The sequence below is a fragment of the Pezoporus flaviventris genome, unplaced genomic scaffold (genome assembly GCF_033815535.1).
Source record: "Pezoporus flaviventris isolate CSIRO_AGI_PZ_B2104156 unplaced genomic scaffold, CSIRO_AGI_Pfla_v1 ptg000036l, whole genome shotgun sequence".
In the NCBI taxonomy this organism is placed as follows: domain Eukaryota; kingdom Metazoa; phylum Chordata; class Aves; order Psittaciformes; family Psittacidae; genus Pezoporus; species Pezoporus flaviventris.
In genome coordinates this window covers 36,166,022-36,191,560 of record NW_026892584.1, presented here as the reverse complement: position 1 = coordinate 36,191,560, position 25,539 = coordinate 36,166,022, and the positions used below count along the sequence as shown (strand labels likewise).

At 40.5% G+C, this 25,539-nt stretch overlaps 1 protein-coding gene and 1 long non-coding RNA gene across 2 annotated transcripts in view; one reads left to right on the top strand and one right to left on the bottom strand.

Annotated features, from left to right (window-relative positions):
- The window catches only part of LOC133274562 (uncharacterized), a 275,687-nt gene that overhangs the window by 127,576 nt on the left and 122,572 nt on the right, over window positions 1–25,539 (top strand). The gene's annotated exons all lie outside the window — the stretch shown is intronic.
- The window catches only part of TUNAR (TCL1 upstream neural differentiation-associated RNA), a 169,409-nt gene that overhangs the window by 115,089 nt on the left and 28,781 nt on the right, over window positions 1–25,539 (bottom strand). The window lies entirely within an intron of this gene.

Sequence of the window (25,539 nt, the reverse complement as noted above, 5' to 3'; positions counted from 1 at the left end):
TGCCCCAGGAGTGGAAACACAGCCCTACCATTTGCCATGGACTGATCCAGACTGCACTGGAACAGGGGCAAGCTCCAGAACACCTGCAATACATTGATGACATTATTGTGTGGGGCGATACAGCGGAAGAAGTCTTTGAGAAAGGGAGGAAAATAATCCAAATCCTGCTGAAAGCCGGTTTTGCCATAAAACAGAGTAAGGTCAAGGGACCTGCACAGGAGATTCAATTTTGGGGAATAAAATGGCAAGATGGACGTAGACAGATCCCCATAGATGTGATCAACAAGATAACAGCAATGTCTCCACCAACTAATAAGAAAGAAACGCAAGCTTTCTTGGGTGCTGTGGGGTTCTGGAGAATTCACATCCCAAATTACAGTTCGATTGTAAGCCCTCTCTATCATGTGACCCGGAAGAAGAATGATTTTAAATGGGGCCCTGAGCAGCAACAAGCCTTTGAGCAAATTAAACGCGAGATAGTTCATGCAGTAGCCCTTGGACCAGTCCGGACCGGACCAGATGTAAAAAATGTACTGTACACTGCAGCTGGGGAGAACGGTCCTACCTGGAGCCTCTGGCAGAAAGCTCCAGGGGAGACTCGAGGTCGACCCCTTGGCTTTTGGAGTCGAGGATATAAAGGATCTGAGGCCAGCTATACCCCAACTGAGAAAGAGACACTGGCAGCCTATGAAGGGGTTCGAGCTGCTTCGGAAGTGATTGGCACTGAAGCACAGCTCCTCCTGGCACCCCGGTTGCCCGTGCTGGGCTGGATGTTCAAAGGCTGGGTCTCCTCTACACATCATGCAACTGATGCTACATGGAGTAAATGGGCTGCACTAATTACACAACAAACTCGAATAGGAAATCTCAGTCGTCCAGGCATTCTAGAAGTCATCATGGACTGGCCAGAGGGCAAAGATTTCGGAATGTCACCAGAGGAGGAGGTGATGTGCGCTGAAGAGGCCCCACCATATAATAAACTGTCAGAAAGTGAAAAGCAGTATGCCTTGTTTACTGATGGCTCTTGCCGTATTGTGGGAAAGCATCGGAGATGGAAGGCAGCTGTATGGAGTCCTGGACGACAAGTTGCAGAAACTGCTGAAGGAGAGGGTGAATCGAGTCAATTTGCCGAGGTGAAAGCCATCCAGCTGGCCCTGGACATTGCTGAACGAGAAAAGTGGCCAGTACTTTATCTCTATACTGACTCATGGATGGTGGCAAATGCCCTGTGGGGGTGGTTGAAGCAATGGAAGCAGAGCAACTGGCAACGCAGAGGTAAACCCATCTGGGCTGCTGCACTGTGGAAAGATATTGCTGCCAGGGTGCAGAACCTGGTGGTGAAGGTACGTCATGTAGATGCCCATGTACCCAAGAGTCGGGCCACTGAGGAACACCAGAACAACCAACAAGTGGATAAAGCGGCTAAGATTGAAGTGGCTCAGATGGACTTAGATTGGCAACATAAAGGTGAATTATTTTTGGCCCGGTGGGCCCATGACACTTCAGGCCATCAGGGCAGAGATGCAACATATAGATGGGCCCGTGACCGAGGGGTGGACTTAATAATGGACGCTATTGCCCAGGTTATTCATGAGTGTGAAACATGTGCTGCAATTAAACAAGCCAAGCGGTTAAAGCCTCTTTGGTATGGAGGACGATGGTTGAAGTATAAATATGGGGAGGCCTGGCAGATTGACTACATCACACTGCCAACAACCCGCCAAGGCAAGCGCCATGTGCTTACCATGGTGGAAGCAACCACCGGGTGGCTGGAAACATACGCTGTGCCCCATGCCACTGCCCGGAACACCATCCTGGGCCTTGAGAAACAGATTTTGTGGCGACACGGCACCCCAGAGAGAATTGAGTCAGACAATGGGACTCATTTCTGGAATAACCTTATAGATCTTTGGGCCAAAGAGCATGGCATTGAGTGGGTATATCACATCCCCTACCATGCACCAGCCTCTGGGAAAATCGAACGGTACAATGGGCTGTTAAAAACTACACTGAGAGCAATGGGTGAGGGAACTTTCAAGCATTGGGATACACACTTACCAAAGGCCACCTGGTTGGTCAACACCAGAGGATCTGCCAACAGGGCCAGCCCAGCCCAGTCAGAACTTTTACATATTGTAGAGGGGGACAAAGTTCCCGTGGTGCATATGAAGAATTTGCTGGGGAAGACAGTCTGGGTTATTCCTGCTTCAGGTAAAGGCAAACCCACTTGTGGGATTGCTTTTGCTCAGGGACCTGGATATACTTGGTGGGTAATGCGGGAAGATGGGGAAGTCCGATGTATACCTCAAGGGGATTTGATTTTAGGGGAAAACAGCCAGTGAACTCAATTGTATGCTGTTGCCTGCTGTGTAATGCTTTTATAGCCCATCAACTAGATGTCTCCAGGTCACCAGCGACTGGCCCTGACTTCCCTCCAGCCATCATCCCAACAGAGAATGAACTTGGAACATCATGGACCGAATGGACTCGGCAGCATTATAGGGATTGGTCCATGCACTAAGAAAATGATTTTTTCCTCTTGGTCTGTATGTATATGGATGTATATATGTGGGAGAGCGATGGTGTATTGAAAATGTGGGATCTGAGCACGACGTGAATGGTATGGAATAAGGGGTGGATGATGTCCTGGGTTCAGCAGTAGCAGTCATGTTTTTCCTTTGTGTTAACTGGTGCAGTGCTGTGTTTTGACTTCTAGCTTGAGAACAGTGTTGGTGAAGCCGATGTTTTCGGTTGTTGCTAAGTGATGTTTACCCTGACCAAGGACTCTGTGAGGCTCATGCTCTGCCAGGGAGGAGGGGAAGCTGTGAGGAAGCAGAGACGGGGCACCTGACCCGGGCTAGCCAGGGAGTTATTCCATACCACAGCACGTCATGCCCGGGGTGGGGGGGGTAACTGGGAGTTACCCGGAAGGACACGGGCTTCCGGGTGGAACTCGTCTTCTTGGCCGGTGGTATCGTATTCTCTTCCCTTGTTATTTTCCCTTATCATTGTTTTAGCTGATAGTAGCGGTGGTGATTTGTTGCTGAACTGTTCTTGTCTCAACCCGTAGGAGTTGCACTCTCTCGATCCTCCTCCCCGTTCCTCCGGGAGCGGGGAAGGGGAGAGCCCCGGTGCAGGGGGGGGGGGGGGGGAGAGACGGACACGGACCTCGATTGTTGTCAGCTCGGCACCACTCACTGGGAGTGAGTGAACAAGTTACCTGACTGGGTTTAAACCACGACAATTGGTTTGGATTGGTTCTCCCCGTAGGAGAGCCTAGCATTTACACAAGGCACAGAGGTGCCCAGCAGTGACTGTGTGTGTAGGAAAAAGTCCTAAACCCATATTTCCTGGGTGTGTATCTGCTTCTTGCAGAATGAAGCTCAAGCATGGCTCTCATTTAATCCACAAAAACTTTGTAATAAATGATCCATGCATTTCCAGAGGTAGCATCACCCTACTATAAGTAGTGCTTGTTGTGCTGCCTTTATCTCAAACATCCCTTTGTAGAATCTGCTTTGTGAGTCTATTTAGGCCATGGAAATTTCCCAATGGGTCCCTGCCTCAGGCTGAATTTCGGAAAATTACCAGCAAAATCATATAACTGTTTTGTTGTCTGTGTTCAAAAAACAGAACACAGCAAAGCCAACATACAACTCTTTCAAGGTGACGCATTCAGAAGTTCTGCTTTCTCCAAAAAAAAAAAAAAGATCTGTTCACTTTTAAGATGGTTTTGGAAAGTTACTGAATTTTCCTGTTTCCAGGGAAAATCTGCCAAATTTTTCACAATTTCCAAACTGAAAAAAAAGTGCCATTTTACACATGATCACTAAAGGCTTATTTGAGTTTGGCAGCTGAATGGTTTGCAGATTCCATCTGGACTGAGCATCCCCAGCCCAGAGCTGCAAAGGCTGAACAAAGCTTCTGCCAAATTCTCTCCCACCAGCTGCTCAGGGTCGCTTGTAACACTGGCAGGGTTTCTTGTAGGCATCCAATATGAAGCCTTTTGCCTAAAAAGGGAAGATATTTGATCTAAAAAAGTGGCATTATGACACATCACTGTATGTTGTCATGCCTCCAGTGCCTTTAAAGCTGTGTGGAAAAAACATGCTTATGCTTAGTAGGAATAAGAGATATTTATGATCATACCACAAGGCCTTCATGATATTCAGATAGTAAAAATAGGAATCTATAGCCTTGATTAGACATGGAAGTGAGAAAAAATAAAGGAAAGGTTGCAAAACATTAGCCTATGACATTGTTTTAACATACACACCTCCTTAAAAGGACTACTTTAACTGGGCCAAATAACTAAGCTATCCAAATAAAGGCTGAAAGTCTTCTCAAGTGGGATACGGATGACTGACATCTGGGCTCCCACAACAGCCAAGGATGGGAAAAAGCTAGTGCTAGGACACAGCTCATCTCACCTTGAGGCAGACATGCAAAGCAGAAGAAATAAGTGCCTGTTTCCAGGGACTCTGCAGAAAGCTTTGGGTGATAGGCTAAGATGAGGCTTGTAATACACCTGAAGATAGGGAGAATTTCACCAAAGCAGCCTAAAGAAATGGGGAAAATTAACACAAATTTTTAAGATAACTGAGGTAGGATCATTCATTCAAATTTAGTCAGAAGAATAGCTGTTGTAGCAAATCTCTCTAAGCAATCAAGAATTTCCCCACTCCACCCCTCAATCCCTTTAGCCTCCTCAATTCAAGCCCCTGTGGAAACTTCATCTGTGCTGTTTAGCAAGCATGGAGAAGATTTGGCTCAGAGAAGATAGCTGTGTTGAATTTTTTTTTGTTGTTCTGCGTACATAAGCACCTAGCTGAGAAAGTGCTTGTTCAGGGCTCTGTAAACATCCAGTTCCCACAGGGTATTCTTGGAAGCTCAGCAAGGTATTAACATAATCATTCTTTGCACTGATAATTTGATATTTCTCCCCTTCCCAGCTTCTTTAATTCCCTTCAAAAGCATTTTCAGCTTTACAACTCAAACTGTAATCAGTCAAATTATTATTTTACCACTTTTCAATTACTTGGGCTTTTTCACCCTTGTGTACATGTCTGGCTTTCACCATGATTCATGCTACTGTGCCTGACCATCACCAGGTTTCAGCTAGGTGATTAACAGATGCATCATTATATTGTCTGGCAGGGAGCACTCTGGCCATCAGGTTTGATGGATATTTATGGTGCAATGAAGGGGCTACCGATAGCACCACTACTTTCCACCATCTGCTCTAAGCATGCCCTCCAGTTCACAGTGCTGCGGAATGACAGTCTTCACCTTAGAGTAACCCCCACCCCAACCTGCAGTATAAGGGGACATCTTCTATAAGGCCTGGCTTCAGTTTGACTAATGATTGAAATTTGGGACAGGATGCATTTCATGTAGTTTAGAGGCTAATCATAAAGGCTAAAGTTGGAATGATAAGCTCTTCCAGGAGCATTTCACAGACTGCTTTAGAATCAGTTAAATCTCTCTCTCCACTAACTCTAGGAGTCTAGGTGACTATCTTAACACAAGAATATCAAATTTGAATTAAAAGCATCTTAGTTTTGGTGACTTCAAAAGTGAAGATACTAATTTTTATCTGATGTTGTTGACAGTGATGATGCAGATTCCAGCTCACTGACAGCCTGTAGTCCTTTGCATCTTTTACAATTCAAACTTTCTAAGACTTTTTGTCTAATGACTTCCTGAAATTTTATATTCCTTGGAAGAAACACTAAGTAATTGCCAAATCCCAAGGAAAGTATCTCAGAAATTTCTGTTTCAGCTTCAGTATTTTCCAGGTTACCTGGAGCCACCACTGCCATTCACATCAGGGTTGAGTCTTCTGGCACACCATGTATGTAAACTAACCTTCTGTCAATACCCTGGGGAAATTCAGAGTAAGCCTCACATTAAAGCATTTGGGAAACTTGCCTCCCCATTCCAACTTCATTAACTGGCCTCCTCACTTTGAAAAACACCTTCAGCAATGCAGCTAAAAGCAGCATAAAGTTTAATTTTAAGAGTGTCAGTGTCTGCAGTAGTCGTTGTGCCTCTCTAGATAATCCCAGTTTATAACAGCAAACCTACTAGAATAAACTGTCAATATAGCTCCTAAAAATTCCCAACACATCTCAAAATGTGTCAACTGGACACTGATTTTTTTCCATTTAATAGTCTTTCCCTTACACGTAAATGTTCTTATTGTAGCAGAATGTTTCATAGCTTACCACACATATTTGCAAGATATTTTTTAGAGCTTGCGATAAGAATATATTAAAAGAACAACACCTATGTAAGATTTCTTACTGAAGCCAGATAAATATTTCAGAGATGTCCTAGATTCTTAGGTCAAGAAGACTACAGATACATCTGGAGACTGCGAACCCAATTGCTAATAGCCTCCATCAAAATCTAATCAGTGATAACCAGGCAAAAGCTGGAAGTCTTATTTAACTGACATGTCTTCTGGGTTGCCACTGTAGAAGAAAGCATCAAGCATCAAAGCAGGGTAATATCAGAGACAGTATCTCTCCAATATCCTATTAGCTGGAAAGAAAGATACACTGAGAACAGATCCCCTTATCTACAAAAAAATCCAAATTAACAGGAGATAAGAAAGAGGGGATTGGATAAGGTTCTGAAAGAAAACAAACTGAATGCAAAGTTTATTTGATGTTGATGACTTCATACCACAAGCACAAGAATAAGAAATAAGGCCAACTTCCAAGTTCTAATGTTTGCTTCATCTATGACCCTGAGCAAAATTTACAACTTCTGTGCCTTCCTTTCACAATCTGTAAAATGTAACAGCAAGAAAAAATTCCTTCCTGGACAGAGATAGCATGAAAATTTTACATTTTCAAGAAAGGATTTTAGAATCTTGGATTAGACTGTACTATAATTTCCATTTTTACCTAAATCACTTGATTGTATGTCTATGTTTAAATTATATATATTACACAATAGGACTAAATATGAATAACTATTTGATCTCTAAACCCTTTAGGATTCATGCATTTTTATTTATTAAAATACACCGAAACCAAACTGTTAGTCTAAGACATTTCTTAGCGATTATAGCATTTATTTTTTTCCTAACAATTTTATTGAAATACAGATATAAAGTTTGAGCCCTCGCCCACAGAGAATATATTCAAACTTGGTATTATACTTACTTCTACTAGAAATCAACAAATAGTGTCATAAGTGGCATAAGAGCTGAGATACTTACACATCCTCTGGACCTGATGAGATCAGACATGCATTAAAGCCCCAGAGCAATACTCTTTAGAAGAAAAGCAATTTCAGACATACCACATTAATTCACCCACTTGTATTTGTACTATGATGAGTCCAGCACCAGCAAAATTGTCATACCAAGAGCTGGGCCTATTCAACAGGTGACTCAATTTATTTGATTCACTGGGTCTCTTTATGCCTCCCAATAACGATTTGAATGTTGCACTTCATGAAAAATTCAGGAGGTAAGACTAGCTAAAATAGCATGTGTGTTAATAATAGACCTCTGTGTAACAACAGACCTTTATTTGAAGAGGAATTTGAGGCAGTATAAAACAAAGATGATTGATCCAGAGCATTTCCATATTCCTACATGTAGGATCCACATTTCCATGTGTAAGACGGTGGAACTGCTATGGATTCCTACAAGGGCCCTCATAGAACCTCAACAAATAAAGAGTTGTGAAAAGATTTGGAGATGAGACTTGATAGCTCGGCAAATCTCAGAAGGAGATGAAAGTCAGAAGCAGAGATCTTCTGGAGATGAGAGAACCACTAAGCAAGAGCTAGCATAAGGACATTTGTTTCTGTCAAAGATCAAATACTGGGATAACAGACCAAGTTCAATGCACTGAATACCACCCATGTAGCTATCGCACGTTAAAAAAAAAAAATCAGTGAGGATTTAGTAAGTGTCAGGATCTTGACTATTCACCATAGACATGAAGAGTTTATGTGATAAAGAAGTTGTTAAGTGTATATATAATAGGTGGGTAGAAGCATCCTGGGCAAACTACATCCAATGATTTATTACAAACCAGCTGAATATGGTCATCCATTCATCTGACAGAATCAAGTTACAATCAAAAGTGACCTTAGCGATTCACAGTCAAGTCACTAATTTATTCTAAAAAAAATCAAAAGAAAATGAGTTTGCCTACCTACCCAGTTGTTACATCTTCAAAAAAAAGGTGTAGATTGTACTTACTACAGGAGATAACACCTCAGAAAGAACAGGGCTCACACAAACCTTAGGACTTAGTTTAGTAAGAGCAGGGTGAAGATAAAAAATGCTTTCAAGCCCATATTTGCAAGCCTGTGTTTCCATTTTGCAGGTAAAATTTTTCCCCCTAGGAACTGGCAGCTTCTGTCCTTACTTGCCTAGGCAAGTTTATTCAGCTGGATAATGCTGTTTAGTTTTACCTAGAAAGTTTCTACAAGAACATATGATGCATCAGATAAAGTATATTGCAGGCAGGGAAGTGTAAGCATAGGTTTCAAGGGGTTTGGTCACAGGAGACTCTGTGGACACATTAGTCTTCCCCAGCTTTATTCATAACAAACTATGCCAGTGTTAATATATACCTTTCTACTACTTGGTCCTTCAGAAGGTTCTTTTATAGATCTATAAACTTCATCTTTGCATTGAGATCGTAAACATACAGATCTTTCCAGCAACTGAAGTTCAATCAGACTCACCATTCTCTTTGCAGATGCAGCACCCATATTAGAGTTAAATTAAAAACTGGATTCTGCTTTGCCCGGTCAATTCCACTAGTGTCCACATGTGCTGCAGGCATTCTGTGGTAAATGAAATCAAGAACTGGTTCTGTAACCCACTTGTTCCAATTTTTTAGTCCATTTGGGTCATTCCCCTTTCTACCGAAATCAGTGCTGTATCCCTCTTTAAAGAGCAGAGCAAATTCACTGGAACTGGACCTCTGAACACCACTTGCTGAGCACAGATATTCTAGTATATTACTTTTAAAACAAGCCCAAACTGTCTCTAGTTAATATTTGTAAAGGAGAATACAAGACAGCATTTGACTACATTTACCATACTCTTAAACAGCGTGGTTAGGCATGGAAAAGATATCTGCAATTTTTCCTTGAGTTGTCTCTAGAAGAAAATCCCTGGCTCTTGCACATTTGAATGCTATTCCCTCAGCAGTTACTAAAGAAGGAAATAAATACTTTAGAACACGTTATTCTTTACCTGACACAGGCTGTGCCTCAAATAGAAATTCAGTTGTACCATTTTTCTATTTTGTTGCTTGTTTTTATTAGTCTGCCTTGGCTTTTCTGAGAGTAAACTCAGTAGAGATCATTGTCTGTTTTATATTGTTCATTGCCTAACGTAACGTCAGCCTTGCGTGAAGTCCTTAGCTACATAATAACTTTAAATTATTTTGCCATGGCAAATATTTCAGGAGAAAAATATGAACTAAAAACAAAAAACCCACAAAACAACAAAACCCAAAACAAACAAGTGTAAATCACTATGGCACATTTGCTGGCACTCCTGTCTATCTTTTTTTAAAGGATTGCATCTGTCAATAGCACAAAAAAGTATAAGAGCAACTTTAGCTCCACTGACCTCTCCTCATCCTTAAGTTAATGCTTCATATTTCCTCTGCTGGGGTTGTCAGGGTGGGTTTGCTAGAGTTTAAGAATCTAAATGAATTATGTTCTCTTCCTGTACTGTTTTTAACCACTCCTTGCTCTCTTGTGAATGAAACCTGGAAACTTGTTTGATAGATGAAGAAGCCATTTGAACTTCTATTATACTTGGTTTTGTAATTCCAAGCAGTAATAAGGCATTAATCATCCTATTAAAAGTTAGCATATATGTGGACCAAAACAAAGGCCTTATATACCCTACAGGTTTAGGGAATCAAAATAAATTTTGCATTTAGCCCAATGTTAGTAAGATCCCCCTCTGAACAAAACATTTATGATACTCATCAACCCAGATCACTGTTCATTCTCCCATACTTAAACGCAAGCAGTCCAGGAGCCCTCAGGGAGCAGTCACAAAATTACCAGTTGTGAGCCCAAGAACTGGGCTGTTTTTTAAACAAGGAGCAGGCATTATTATCCAGAGGATCAGCCAGAGGATCAGCCACTATTCTCCAGCAGGCTGGCCTTCAGCTCAAATGTATTGCTGATTACCATCCAAACCCCAACACCCTTGAGCAGAAACACCATCCCCAAGGGGAAGTTCCAGGTACAGAGAAACCTACCTAGGCATGAGAAGCAGGGAGGATTAAAGTTCTTTCATCCAAATCTGGTGAGAGAACAAAAAACCAAAACAAAATAAAAATAAAGCCAACAACAAGGATAAAAAGAAAAGCCAAAACACCACACAAACAAAGCAAAACAAATCAAAACAACAAACAAAAAAACCACAACCACAAACAACAAACCCAAATCATAAGGAAATAAGTAGGCTGGACATGTTTTGGCTGGGAGGGGAAAAGGGGGACAGAGGAGACTGAAGCCAACACACACAGCATAGTGGTGGATGACCAAAAATTATATTCTGATAAATTTGAACCCATATCATTGTAACTCAAGATAGTTTCCATACAAAAATTGAACTCTTAAGTAGAAAATGGGAAAAAAATTGGCTTTTGTGAAAGTGACCAATTTCAGCAGACTGCAATTGTTTCTGGGATGTAAATCTATTACTCTCTCCAGATAACAGAAAACAATTACTCACAGAAAGAACCCTTTTAAACACCTATCTTTGTCAGGATAGGTCTCAAGAACAGTTTATTGCATTGACTCTTCAATGGTGAGAGAAACTAATTATTTTCATCAGGAATCTGTAGAATGACAAACCAACTCCTCATTTAGCAAAAAACTTTAGAAATTCAAGTGAGTATTAAAGAAAGAAACTAATTGATGTTTCATTCAGTCGCATGCAATGATCTCGATAGAAAGATTATTCTGACTTTGGAGTTATCCCAAAAACAGCTTGCCTGGTTATAGCAGTTGTGCAAAAATACTCAGACTGACTTCCAACAGGGACAAGCTTGGCACATACAAGAATGGGTTGGAGCAAAAGCAGACTCCGCTTCAGTTCATCTTCTTGCTTACAGAGGGATACATAAACTCGTATCTCAGCTGTTTCAATATTGAAGATAGACATGGCAAAGGAAGGTCTACTGGGTGCTTAGTTCAGCTGCTCTGGGAGACTATTAAGCTCAAAGACAACTGTGGAAGAATTGCACAAAAACTCTGGAGCGCAGATCTCAAACAAGCTTTGTGAGGAATAAATTTTATTGCACAGCTATAATGTGCAATGGGGTTTAGCAAAAAGAAAACCCTTTGTTTCACCATTTACTTTAAGGATGCTGATGACATTTGCTATAGTGAAATGTGGTATGTGTCCTTAACATTCCCTGCATGATCATGTAAGAAGGCTTTTTTTTTTCCTCCTTGCTTTGTTTTTTAAGCTTTATTAATAAAGGAGGGTAAAAACAAAAACAAAACAACACCCAGACTACATAGACAAACCGCCATGAAAACACAAACAGTCAGTCAGGCTTGCGTCTCAAAGAGTATGACTGAATCACCCAGGTATACTGTGTCTCTGCAGCAGTTGCCACTGCTGTTGCCACTGTGTGACCAAAGCACACTGTATTTCCTGTATTGTGGTCTTCTACCCTACTTTCTATAATGCATTTCTTTGTAGCTCAGAATTTCAGACTATCTCAGAGGCAAAACTGTAAAACAGCTGCTACATATCAGTGTCCTTGAATTCCTTTGTTTACTTTTCCCAACTGTGTAGTAATTTTTCCTGCAGGAAACTCTATGCATTGAAGAGTCTTTGACAATGTAGAAACACCATCTGGATTTAAGTTAATTCCTTCCCTGTATTCATCCACAGTTCTTCAGCTTTCAAAAAGGAGTTATTGAGCCACTTCACTGCATGAGGGGATGGTTCATGCTTAAGCCAAACAAATGGTAGACTTAGGTAAATGTAGCAGAAGGAACAGCTTGCTTTTTTGCCACAAAAAACCTTGCTCTGTGAAGCTCCTAATCTTTGGTTTTCAGTAATAGGGAATCCCTTATGAGTGTCATGAAAGAACAAATCCATGAATGCAACAGGAAGTTTGTGTTGTGTTTTTTTTTTTGTGCTGGGTTTTTGTTTGTTCATTTTAAAAACATGCAAAAGCTGTTTCATTAAGATTTGTTTTTAAACAATATTTTACTAGATGGTTGTCTGATGCAAAAAGCATTGCATCAGCTGCAGATGCATCTTCTTTCCAGTACCAGCTTCTTGTGTAATTAAGGGCAAGTGGTGATGGAGTTAAGAGCATGAGAAATTTGAAAAACCTTAAGACACGACAGACATCGCCTACCAGTGGATTTAGTCAAAGGTGAGGATTTCAGGGGGAACTAGTTTCTTCTTACCTTTCTACTAAGTGTTTCTGCTGCTTTGTATGTCCCATTACAAGGCAATTAAAAATAAGCCTTGGATAATTTTACAAAACTTACACAGATTACTCTAGGAAGTATTCTTTGACACGAGGAAGATACTAAAGCCATGCTTAACATCAGATTCCTTGCATTGCTGAATCCAGGCTTCAATGTGGTTACACATTTAAAATAAAATTTAAATAAACATTAAACAAACTCCAAATCCCACAGAATTCACTTAGCTCATTAGCCCCATCTTCACACTTATCCATCAGAAACTAGAGACTAGATACTACGGTGACTGAAAGAGGTTTTGAAGGTTTCATACGCAATGCAATTTCTTCTAATACTTTTATGTATTTTTGTTTGGAAATTTGAGACAAATAATGTTGCATATACATCCTCCTGTATTGTAGCACTTGATTTTGCTCCTTAAGTAGTCTCAGAGGGCCCTGTATTATCATAATTCCTGGCTATCGACTAAATAGTTGCAGAAGTCCAGATTTGTTCTGCATGGTTTGGCATTGCAGTCCATACTAGATCCATTTGTTTCTGCTGAGGAACACGTTTAGACCTAGAAGAAAAATGTTCTGTAATGGAAAGAAGAGCAACCTTTGCTTTCATTACTTGGTCCAACTGCTTTTCTGTACTGGAGGTAGAAATAAATCCTTCCAGCTGGAGGAGAATAAATTTGGCTGCAAAGAGCAGCCCTAAAAGTAGCCAGAAAGAAAATAACACTCCATGCAGCAGATCCAAATGGGGTTGAGAGATACAACAAACCTAGAGGCAAGCCACAAGATAACAGTTTAATAAAGGATCATGTTTCAGTGTAGCTGGAAAGATTAAGAGTAAAGGCAAAATAAACCCCATCCCTTGATGTGCCTCCAATCATGCATATAAACGTGCTTTTAATTTGTAACACTATAGCATTTGAAATGATTCATGAGTTGTGAAATTTAACAAGAGCTATGTTGCTTTAGGCTGAATCTGTTTTGGTTTTGCTTAAATTACTGAGCCAAACACAATGTGTAGAGTTTCAACTCAATGCATCATTCATGCACTAACGTTTTCCCTGGTTAATGTTTTCTTACGTATGGACTCACTATCAGTGGGAAGTGATTAAACCATACAATTATTTGTCTGCTACATTTAACTATTTCTCATCACCTTTCAGGAACTATGTGAATTCACTTCTGCATGCACACTTCTCCTGTGTGACTCAGCCAAAGGAGAGCAAATGCCACCAATGTATGTACTTGCCAACTAGTGTCTCAAAACCATTTAAGACTTTGGGAAGTATCACAATATATTTAGGGTTTATTCAACAGAAGTAACAAGCTTTGCAACAGGATATCACACCATGTCAAGATTTCAGGGATCTATGGTACAGTATCTTCATAGATATATAGAAGTATTCAAGACAACACACGTTAATCACACTGTTGTTCATTAATGCTTCTTCCACACAGCTTCATTAATTTAGGCTGTAAGAAAAGCAAAGACAAAGCAACTAAAAATTGCTAGTGAAAAATAAAGTCGCTTTTCATATATTTTGCCACACACTAGAACATGAAACATAAGAGGGAGCCCTGATAAGTCCAGTTTTACAGCTGATGGTTTAGGCTAATGACTATTAGCAGGCAAGTGATATGATCTTCAACTCTTATGCAAAATGCAGGTAAAAGTAATTATTCTTGGTTAGATACTCAGAGGAAACGCCTGTCTGGAAACCCCAACAGATCTAGAAGTAAATGCTAGTAAAGCAGTATTCTTAACTGATAGGTATAAATATAGTAACCCATCATTCTTCCAGAAAGCACAGAGCAAGCTGGGGACCATAACATTGCAGTCCAGTGTCACTGCCAGAAAGCCCAGTGTATTGCTCCCATGTTATCATGCTTGTAACTCTGACTCCCTTGCGTATTTTAAACTATTGTCAGAATATTATTCTAACAGCAGCATTGCTGTTAAGGCCACAGAGATTGAATTTGCTGGCAGTCACCAAAAAAATCGCCAAAAATACTAAGACAACATAAGGCCAGATTCTGATTGGAGCTATACTGTACGCATGCATTAATCCCAGTGACTTCTGAGTAACTACCCAAGGTTGCTAAAATTAGCACCTTGCCCATAGCACTGAGCAAATCAGAAACACACATGAAAGTAGAGATAGGAGCTGAGAGCAGCAAGATACTGCCCTCATTTGCTGTGTTGCTGACAAGCAAAAGGAATTTGGGAGAAAAAGCCGTTCTATCCCAACCACTCCCAGGAACCTGAGCAGGAGAATGCCAGGGTGGAAGGTATTTTTTAACAAAAGAAAGGATCATAGTGGACAGCTCAGGAAGCCTTTTAAAAGGAGGGACAGTGAGTCTGCCTGCCAGGCAGGTTTTTGCAAGATCTCGTCATTCTATTTATAACACCACATGCCATATTACATTACATCACACCACAGGAGACACACATGATGTACAATAAAATGCATTAGAAATATTGAGTGTTCTCTCAAGAATAAATGCCCACACCTGACAACAGGGGCTTAAAGGTAAGTTTTCCATGAAGGATATGAAATTCCCAGGCAAAAATTTATAACCTACAGAGTTCACTTTCACATTCTGCCAGCTCAGCACTTGAAAAATGCACAGCATCCACCAACACCTTTCTCTTTATGTATCTCCTTATGTATCTCCTTTTCCATCACCACTTTTTTCATTTCTTCAGCATCTATTCTTGTATTTTCCTCTGAGAACAAACTTCAGGGTAGTCTTTCCTATACTTAACTGTGTTTTATCTCTCTATCTACCCAGGAGTTCATTCATGCATCCTGCTTCATATCATTAAAGCAGAAAGTCACAAGTAACTCTCCAGCACACCTGGGGTGGCTCAAGTGTTCCACATGGAGCAATCCACGGGCTTCTCTGCACCCAGGACTGGGACTGAACATAGCTTTGGACAGCCTGATCTAGTTAGACCTGTTTTCAGGAGACAAGAGTGGATGATCTCTGGAGGTCACTTCCAGCCTGAATTATGATTCTGTGATCCTCAATATGTTCCCTGATGATGTAGGTACCATTTACCTACTAAAGACACTAATACAACAGCCACACGTATCAGTTAAATTATTTATAGTATTTGTTTTAGTTTGATTTATTGGGGTTGGAGTTCTCTTAAAGTAGAATAGGCAACACTAGTTAAGACTGACTTCTACACAGCAGTCTGGCATTACTAAAAATGAGAATGAGTCTGAGGGCTTATTTAAACTTCTGAAATCTGCAAATATTGACTGTAAAACAAGACCAGGAATTACACTGAGTCAGGGCAATAGCTGCATAAAATACATCCCAAAAGAAACTTTAGGAGCCCTGAGCTGGTATAGAAGTGAGAAAAGACTGGAATCAACAACTGAAGGATAGATGTGACATCTCCTAGGGATTATCCACATATATATATATATATATACAGACTTTGTAAGGAAAAAAAAATGAAAAGCCAAAATCAAAGATAATCATACACTTCAAAAAAAAAAAATCATTTTGAAATCCTTAGGCGATTAAGCATGAAAATCCTTATTAAAACAAGTTTAGAATAAAGTACTGTATGAGCTTGCATTTGAAGACTACCTCACAGCAACTGTGCATAGTAGGACTGAAGAAAGATTTCATGGGATGATCACAGTTGTTATTCACCAAGTTCTGTAAGCTTGACATTATAGGTTTGTTGATATTTGTTTGCTATAGTATTTTTGAAGCTAACCCTATTTTCTGTAGCATGGCAGAATTTGTCATGGGTCAGAGTCTCCATTTCAATTAAGAGGTGGAAAAAATGGAAGAAGTAGAAGTTTTTGCATTAATTTAGCAAATGGGATAAGGTTGCTAATACGGCAACATGAAGAAACTTTTCATAAGAGGAGAGAAAAGCAAGCCAGCACAAAGTTATGCAAGGAAAAACAATCAGGCAAATTATTTTAGAGATACTCAATAAAAGCAGCAGCAGGATTTCACTGGCACATTCAGAACATGTGGTATTATCTGTATTTACTTTGGTGAGTCTAGTAGCCAACCATCAGACTCAGTTCTCAGTGCTTATTTAGTTAGCTGTCTGAGATAAGCAGCATTTAGTGTGCAGTGTTTGTTGATTCTAAGCATAAAAGGATATCATCTGTCCACTTCAGTTACTAGGATTATATTTGCTGGGCAATTTGCAGTGTGTCAAATGCCACATTGAAGTCTTTAATGAAGAAACTGTTTAGTCTCCAGATTTTGAGTCACAGAGTTTTTTCCCAGAGCTTGTATTATGGAAATATAAATAAAACCTTCGGCTGCTGAGCAGAGCAAGTGAAAGTAGTTTTGTAATCAGTTTGTTTTAAATTTGAACTATCTTAAGCTATACCTGCTTACGTTATGTGTTGCCCAAAAAGGTATCCAAACAAAATAAATGGTGTCCCCACAATGACAGGATCGTGACAGCTTTAATGAGGAAATGCCCTGGCTCAGTGCCAGTTGCCTGAACCTTTCCATTACATCAGGCCTCATACTTTGAGTTTACTGGAGTGGAAGAGCCCCAAGGAAGTTATGATCCATTGCCGAGTAAAGCATTAGACTACAGTGAAAATTCAGAAAAGTGTATTGAGTCAAGACTAATGCTTTATCTTCTTCCTGTTCTCTATATCTTGTGAGTATTTTGGAAGAAGACATGGGAGATTCAGAGGTACTCTGGAATAAAGGCTAATAATTGAACCTAAGGCCATACAGCCCTTATTGTTTGTGCAGCAAATACTGCAGCAAGTCGGTGCCGTTTAAAGAAAATATTCAGGACTGCAACTTACTACCTGTGTCGGCATCCACATCAGTACTTGAACCTGCTGAAGATCCTTTCAAGAAAATAAATCTGTAAACTCTAAACAGACATGAAGGAGATTACGTAGGTGCCTGCTGCATTTTCAGATCTGCGCTCAGTTATTTCACTAGCAGGTGGATGAACACAGATGAATAGAACAACACACTACCTCCTTCTGCCTCTCCCAGTACCAATTTCATCCAAAGCACACACTTCACACCACCAGACTAGATGGAAAACACTGGCAGGTGAAAAACCTGTTCCCAGCCAGAGTTCTCATCCCTCCAGCTCCCTGTGCACTTTGCTCTGAAACAGTCCTGCAAACAGTGCTGAGCATCCCTGACCTGCTTCCTACAAGCTGACCCACTGTCACACTAACTCACTGCTGAAATTTTTAACCATCTAATAAGACTGCTAGCAACAGGAGGGCACTACTTCATGGCCCACAGAGCTAGGTTTCCTAGAGGACAGTGAAACACTGTTCACCCGTTAATGACTGGGGGCTTTCTTGGTTTCAGTGCTCAAGGAAAAGGGAAGTGTTCAGCAAAATACATCGCAGCTCCCTATCAGCTACACCATTTTCCATTAAAAAAAAAAAAATTAAAAGTTAAGTAGGAATGTTCCTCTTTAAATCTCTTCACTATCAACAAGAGCTTATTTGCAGAAGGATGCCCCACAAATTCATATAGGTTTTTCTGTTTACATCCCTCTTATTCAGCCACATCTGATCCTTCCCCTGGGAAGGGGAAAAAAACTGGGTTGCTTCTAAAACTCTGGGTGAAGCCCCTACATAGAAACCCCACTTTCAAAAGAAGAAAAAAAAAAAGAAAGAAGACAAAGAAAACATACCACCAGTAGTATAAACAGAATAGCACACAATACTTGCTTTCCAAACTATAATATGAGTTTCATGACTACTAGGTCCACCAGTTTCATCTTACCCCTCCTACAGTAACTGAACTCATGTTGCCATGTCTTGTAGGGTGGCAATTCTCAAATGCAATTGCCACCAGCTTGGTAACAGGACCCTCTTTTCCCCTAGGGGCCATTCCTGGTTCATAAGCAGCCTCTGCTCTGGCTCACTGCAAGAAATTGTAGCACCACAAACAGTACAACTCTCCTGCATGGAAGAAATTCCTGGACAGCCTGCACAAGATTTTTGCAGCAAGCATGGTATCCCATTTTCTTTTAGGGTGTAACTTTCTCAACCTGATAGAGGTCGCTACTGCTGTACGCTAAAACAACAATTTGTCTCACATATACGTGACTTCAGCTGGTCTAGGCTTCACCTATTCACAGCCGCTTACTCTATAGCTCTCTCTTTTTAGCCAGGCAGAATTTCTTCTCATTCACAATAAAACAACATACCTAAAATGCACTTTTCCAGCTTGCCATACCCTCTGTCTCCTGGGGGGATCCAACAATGGGAATTTTGTGTTTGCTTTTAGCCTGAGCCATCAGGTCTGAATACAGCTCTGATGTTGCTTTCATACCCTTCCTCCACATACGCAGACTGCAAAGTAAGAGAGCATACAGCATGTCTTTCCAAAGGGGGGAAAGAAGTAACAAACCCAGCCTTTGCAGTGGAGCTCACCAGCACAACTCACCTGCACAATTCATCAGAGTAAAGAGCTGAAAGGTGTCTTATGCAAGGGATATTGAGAAGCATTCTCCTTGTAGAGAAGCTTAGTGCAACCTCCTGCTTCATGCTCACATCCAGATATGACAAGAGATTAAGAAAACTGTCATTGCCAAATTTAGCAGTTTTGCCTGAGCTCTGTCCCCAAGAACGAGGGAGGATATTAAAGTCTGCCAGCTTAAGGGGGAACAAAAGTTCACAGGATGCTTGAACAACTGGAAGCCTTCTTTCCATTGTCATGTGTGTTTTAACAGAGGTTATCAGCATAAATCTTTGAATTATTATTTATTTTGATGGAAGTCCAGTTTGCTACTGTTTATGTTTAAAGGTTTGCATTTCTATCAAACAGCTCTAAGTGTCACTGAGTCAGGAATATGCAGAAAGTGAAAGGATCAGCACAGCCTTAACCTACATCCACAGGGTCCTAAAACAGATTAAAAACTTGCTTTTCTTCACATTGTTCTTGCACAACAGAATCTGCCTAGCTGCTTGCCATTGGCCACAAGTTAAATTATAAAATATGTAAGTGAGCTCCTCTGGTATGTTTAGTTATTACAATTGCCATGGAAATTTGAATAGCAATAATTGTTTTAGGAAAAATGTAGAAGCAAATAGGATTCAATTTTTTTTGGTTAACATCCATGGCTGGAGAAAGTATACACCAGTTTTATACATCTTTGCCAGTCAGTGAATAATCCATGACAACGTAAGGGAACACACTGAGCTGCTGGAAGGTTTTTCCTCTGACCAAACCCAGCTACATCTCTGTGAGAGGCAGTACTCTCTTCCCCAGTATCTCCTACACCTACGCATGTAATTTAATTCTGAGTCTCCCTTTTAAGGCGGATTTGTCTTCAATACCCTCCTAACAATTGACTTCATCTCATGTGTGGTACAACCAGCAGAGAGCAAGGACATTCTGTAGGAGCACCATCCTACAAGGACACGAGCTGATGGAGTTTCCCCAGCAGCTGAAGCGATGTGTGTTGCCTCTGGTTAGGGAGACATGGCCACAGGCATAAAGCTAGTGAGATGTGTGGAGCAGTGACTAATAGCAAACTGAACTCAAGCTAGAGAATATTTTGCATGACTAAGTACTACTTCAACAGGAAAATAAACCTTTATCCAGAACCACCCAAAACCACTTGTTGGTATAACATGGCTTCCATCACAGAACAGGATTACTCTGCAATATGAAGTGGGAAAGGAATACTGTCCTCATTTTGGGACCCAGTCAAGCTACATGGCAAGGTTCTATTTGCCAACGAAGCTGGAAGCAGTTATCACCTGCCACATGTGCAAAATTAAAAAGATACATAAAGCTTGATCTTTATAATTGAAGCTGATACTTTTAACCTCTTGCAAGTGTGAAGTAAAAAGCATGCACACATTTGGTTGACTGATGGCAACCTAAGGAAGCAGGATTTCAGCTGGACATCTGAACCAGCACTCAGGAGCAGAGCTAAATGGGGAGAGATCATCGGTCACAGAGAAAACCCACAGGCAAGAAGAGAACCCACCATAAATTTCTCCCATCTTCAGTCATTATTCTAACAACAAGGTCTCAGCTTCAAATCTGAAGGCACCTTTTAAACAATTATTACACTGACAGTTTTTATTATGCTGTTTATTACTCCGAGGGGTTTATGTTGCACATTTTACTGAATCAGTGTTCCTAATATTATTCTTCTGGACAGCAACTGATGTTTTCATAGCCAGCAATAGCTCTCAAGGTCTCTGAAAAGCCTGAGTATTTATTGATACATAAAGTTATGGTTGCAAAGTACATTTTAGTCTGTCGTGATCCAAATAGTGCATAGGCTTTTTCTTACTTGTCAAAATACAGCACAATACAAACATCATATGAATTTGGAGAATATTGGGAATGAAGACCTTTTCATTACTTTTATGTTATTGAATTTTGGAGGGTTTATTTAGATTTAATCCTCTTGTAAGCATAAGCAGTGTATGTTTGCTCCCTGCTATATATGTTTAGGACTTGGAACAGTCCAGCTCTACTCAAATCTCCTTTCTTAAATTATCAACACTTTGAGGCAAAGAAGTTCATAGACAAGGCAAAACAAATCTCCTGGATCATTTTCTGTCCCAAAACATTGAAATAAATGTAGATAAAGTATTCAGTGTTGCACACTAAACCACACAGGGTAGAGTCAGAAACTCAGATCCCACATACTAAAATCATGGGCACGTATGTACAGGGATAGCAGTGACAATGATAAGCAATTTGACTTGGCTAAGTAAAACATTATAACTTGTATATGTATAGGCAAAAACTTACCACCCAGCAAACCTGCTTGAGCATTTTCACTGTTCCACCTCTTTCTCCTTTAAGCTTTAACTCAGTCCCCTAGATATTCAGCCCAATGATCTACCATAGGAAGAATCCCAACTTGCCCAAGTGGTAAGCAGGCATTTAGTACAGAACTTGCCAGGCATTTTCAGAAATGCTTACAACCACCCTGAGCATATTTTTATTATTAAAATCACTACATAACCTCGTAATGACAGTCTTCTCTCTGCTATTTTTAGACCTGGAGCTCTTCAGGTGGGAATAGAAGTTACATAAGGGCTGGCAAAAGGGGATTTCTGGCTTAATTTAAATTGCAATGTAGATTTCTTTGCAAATGCCGAGATTACACCTGACCTGTCACACTCTGCATTTTCTCATGTGTTATAATACAGGCTGGAATTTCTGCAGGTGACAATACATCAGAGGAACAGTCAAAAGCCACATGATGCTCTGTTCCAAGCATACACATTGTCCCAAGTCTTTGGATCATTACACCAAAGAGCACAAGTCAGGAAAAAAGATGGCCAAAAGCAAGAAAGGGAAATTTATGAATATTGCAGCCCTCCTAAATACCTTTCAAGTATGCAACTTCCAGAGCTAGACACTGGTGTAAATCCAAGCACTAATGCATCTTAAAACTCTATTTTAACAAAAGACAGAAAAATGATAACTGGACTTAAGCCATAGCTTCAGCATGAGATGGGTTTATCCTGCTGGGCTGATATAGTATGTGTTTGCTATGTCCTACCTATAAGTCAGGAGGAGAGATGTCGTGATCACCGTTTCTTGTGATCACTGTGTTTTTTTCTGAGAGGAGACTTGGGTATCTAGGGAGGGAAGGAGCTCCCTCATGATCCTGGCCCTGGGGCTTAGGGAGGAGAGTAGTCCTGCCCACATACCAAGGCAAACCCCATGTTGGCTTTATGTGGGCTGATCAAACACAGGACAACCTGATCTACCATGGCACTGAAACAAGTCCTGTTCGGAGTGACATTCCAGTCACTCATTAATGAAACAGTTGCTCTGCCATGAGATTACACAGAGGTGTTCAACCCAAACAAGCTCCAGTTAGATCTTGCTTTTAAACAGGCTACAAAGACTTCAGTAGCACTGTGGTTATGACTGCTAATATTTTCTTCCACAATCAGCTCTTAAATTTGTGAAACAAAGATCCCTGAGAAAGAGAAAAAAAATGGAAAAAAGCTTTGAAGAGTTCCATGAGGAAAACTTAAGAGGTTCACACCCCAGAAAAATCCTGCATCAGGGATTTACCTGCAAGGTGAGTAATTACTATACTGTGCTCAGAAATTAAAGGCTGGATATGACTATAGGACTGTGTTTAAGCAGTTCAGATGGAAAACAAGTGCTGACAGTAAAGAGGTATAACTCAGATGAGATGGTTTTAAATGGGCCATCTGGCCAACAGAGGAACAGATGTGGCAACTGCGAAACCTGAAGACACCTCATTATAGCACATCACAGCTGAGACTGTAACTTAATTTCCACCCCTCCTTGAGAAAGCTTGCCCAAATACACATAGCCCAGCCAACAGCTACTCTGATTCAGTGCTGACACAAGGCAGCTCTGGTTTTGGCTGCCTGCACTATCTCCCAGCAGTGTGGGAACTTGCAAGGTAAAGGCAGCAGGGGCAATCTGTCAGGGTCTCTTGCATGCCGTCACCACGGTACTTCCATGCAGATTTGAGCTGAAGCAGGGCTGCAGGCACAAGCACTGCACTACTGGAGAAAGCATCTGCCACAGGTGCTAGGAGGATGATAAGCATTTCTACAGGCAGAAGCTGTTTCACCCTTGCTAGCTGAACTCAGTGATTACAGGTAGCCACCAATGCTTTGGTTCACACCTAACATTTTCGTTCTCTCACTTCTTTAACCTCCACATCCCTTTTCATGCTACAGAGCGGCCAACAAGGAGGTTAGAAGGAAAACATTCAGCAACCTGAAGGCCATGACTTGTACAGAATTCACTGTTAGTTACACTGTGAAGGCATTAAAACATAGTTACCTGCATTTTTACAGCATATACGCTCTGCTACACTGGAAGATTCCTTAACAGACATATTCACGATCTTCAATAATATAGTATGGATTTCTCCCCCTTCCCCCTCAATTTTTTTTCCATCTCTGATGCCCGGCAATCAAACTTAAACACATTGTATAGCATGTACTTAAATTTTGTCTCTTCATTGGGTTGTTTTTTGTCCATGCCTTTGGGGGTGCTGTTTGTTTAACTGGAAGAGAAAATGTTGTTTCGCTCCTTTTCTTGGCAAGCTGGAGTATGCATTGGGGATGCAGGGCAGAAAGGAATGAAGAAATTAGAGCCCAAGGTTTTCTGCTGTGGGGTCACACAATAAACAATAAAGTGCTACACACATACACAAAACATTTAAAAAGGGCCTCTAGAAATGAAATCATGCTGTTCCCAAATACCAAATCTTAAAGAAGATGGAGATAAATTCCTTTTCCTTCAGCACTGAGAACCAGTTTTTACCAGCAACAACAGGTTGTTTCTAACCCCCTTTTTTTTTCCCATGTTTAATGAATACATTGGATCTCTGCTCCAGCCCTTCCTGTAGTTAAGCTTTTTAAGAAGGCAGGTTAGTATGCATTTTTATAACTGCCGCTCCTATGTCTTCTCACACTGGGAACAGGGTATGGAAAAGCTATTTCTTCCGGGATGTGGGGCAGGCTGTAGCTGATAGCTCCAGAAGCCAATTCTCCTTCACAGAGGATACTATTATTCACACTCAACCTCAGGAGCCACAATATATACCTCAGTCTTTATTGGTAACCACATTTTCATTATTATTGGAATAATAACCACAATTATTATTGTAATTACCAAGCTACTGACTCCATTTCTGTTTTCCTGCAAGCTGATAGTTTCGTTTTTACCTTGCAGATTAACTTTAACCAGTGGAGAAAGTGAATCTTAAATATCCTTGTGTAATTGTGTGATGAAATTCCCAGTTGTTCTTATTTGTAGTTTCCTTTGCCTTCACTGTTCTTTCTTTACAAGTTTTAATCTCCTTGGATGCTCTTCATATTTTATTTTTTTCAACTCCAAGCATTTCTACTCCTCCATCAATTTTTATTATACGTAGGTTTCACACTTTTTTCTGTCCAATTCAAATGCATAATGCATTAGCTTGGTTGAAAACTTCTGCAAGTTCTCCAAGACTGAAAAATGTTTAAAATAAACTGTTTTCCCACACTAGTCAGCCCAGCAAATTTAATGCCTCAAGCACTGCAATAACATGGTTTTAAATAGACTGCTGAAATATTAATCTTAGCATTCATTATTCTTTCACTCTGCCTCTATTGTTAAACATTTCTTCTCATGCCATCCAATGTCCTCTTTGTCTGTTTTTCAATATCCATAGCATTACATTCTGGGAGAGCTCTGTGTTTTAAGACTCACTGTGTTCCAGAGGAACACATTCATTATTTTTCACATGGATCCAGTTTCATTTGAAACTTCTGACCTGTCTATCAAAAATCTCTTATTCAAGTTTAAAAGATTTTTTATATTAAACCTTGTGACACTGTAGGTACTGTTGGTGACCAATCTGTAGTGTTATCTTTTTTCATTGGGCTTGTTGTTCCTCTGGTTGTTCTGCCAAGTCACAAAAAAGTAAATGAGCCCCTGAGCAATTCCCCTGCTGCAGTCAATGCATCAAAATGAAGTGAAGGACACTGAAATGGGATAGCAAGCATAAGCAGTAATATTGAACCACTGGCATTAGAAATTAAGAAAGATACTATCTAAAGAGGAACTTTGTTCAGACAATCTTTTGTAAAAGTTTCATATCATATCCTAAAATGGATCAGCATTTAGACTGAGTTTAAATTGGTTATTTATGATATGCAGTTATTTAATACATAGATATTGTTAAGTTTGTAGAATAGAAACATGTTTCTATGCTTTCGTATCATCTACCTGATTTAGTCACAGGGTTATAAATTGCCCATGAATATGTTAAGACTAGAAATGAGAAGTCTTCAAGCCACCCAAGGAGACAGGTTCTGGAACATATTCATAATTGGGGAAGAGGGAAGAAAAACTTTCAGTAGCTAACTAAAGGCATAGACATTTTTGCAAGGGGAAAATGGCAGCTGCCTCCGGCAGCAGGACACCAGATTTGGCAAGCAGAAAAGCACTCCTGCTCCTGGTGGTCCTGTCCCTACTCTTAGCAAGATCACACTTGGTACAGCAGAAGCAGAAACTGCAACACAGTATCCTTTTGGATGCACTGCATTACTATCACCCTGCATACCTATTACAGACTTAA